At 35.0% G+C, this 1,153-nt stretch overlaps 1 protein-coding gene across 2 annotated transcripts in view; it reads left to right on the forward strand.

The window, feature by feature from the left end:
• Positions 1–1,153, forward strand: part of LOC106467520 (pirin-like protein) — a 39,764-nt gene that overhangs the window by 27,256 nt on the left and 11,355 nt on the right. The window lies entirely within an intron of this gene.

A 1,153-nucleotide genomic window follows, 5' to 3' on the forward strand; every position in this document is an offset into this window, starting at 1 on the left:
AAAAAGAGTAGCCCAAGAGATGGCGGTGGGAGATGATGACTAGCTGCCCTTCCTCTAGTCTTACACTGCTAAATTAGGGATGGCTAGCGCAGATAGCCCCCGTGTAGCTTTGCGCGAAGTTTTTACTAGTATATATATATGTATATAAATACGTTATACTACGTGTTTGTAGTGTGTAGAAAATATAGCGTGGGATTATAGTTATATTATCTGGAATTTCTAAATAGATATATTCGATTAATAACAGGCACACTTGAGATATTTTCGGATCTTGTTCTCTACAGTATTGGTGACAAAATTGCCACAAATATCTTCACCAACCGTCTATTATAACTTCATCTAAATTACTGTTCATACCACAAATTCAACGTGCACAATATTAGTAGCCCTTTTACTCACACTGAATTATTATTTGAAGTTTAAGTGACATCCGTTAAGCTATGTATTAGAAGGAAAATCCTCCAAAGACCCGTTCGATAACGAAATATTAAAATGAATGCCTTAAAAAATATATATTTATCAAAGTACATTTTGAAAATCTCCAAATCGTATATTAGAGAAACTGGCCACTCGTTTTATTATAAACTTGAATCATAAACAGTTTTCCGAACCTTAAAATATAATCAAATCATCAAGATAAAAAAGGAGCATTATCTTGATTATCCCATACTATTAGATCGTCAAGAAATTAATGTCGCGTTTTGGAACACTTTCCCAAAAAAACGTACAACATGTATAATAGTTAAACGAATCATCTAAACGTCACATTAGTGTTGCCTATATAATGTGTAAAGTTTAATATACTCTAATCCCTTATAGTGATGGCACACGACGAGACACACATGAATACACGAAAGGAAACAACGCCTCTGTAGCCACAAATAATATCAAAGAAGTTTATGGAAATGTTTTGAACGTTCGTAAGTGTCAACGATGGTTCAGCAAATTTCGCTCAGGTGACTTTAGCCTTAAAAAAACTGTGATGGCAGGGGCCGATATGTTGGAATTGATATTGATGCTCTGAATACGCTTGTTGAGTCTAGCCCAAGGCAACACACTCATGAAATGGCCCTGAAATAGCATGTCTCTCATGAAACAATACGTAAACATCTAAGAGATATGGAAAAACTACATAAAGAAGGTGTTTGGGTGC

Source organism: Limulus polyphemus, unplaced genomic scaffold (genome assembly GCF_000517525.1).
Source record: "Limulus polyphemus unplaced genomic scaffold, Limulus_polyphemus-2.1.2 Scaffold81, whole genome shotgun sequence".
Lineage (NCBI taxonomy): Eukaryota > Metazoa > Arthropoda > Merostomata > Xiphosura > Limulidae > Limulus > Limulus polyphemus.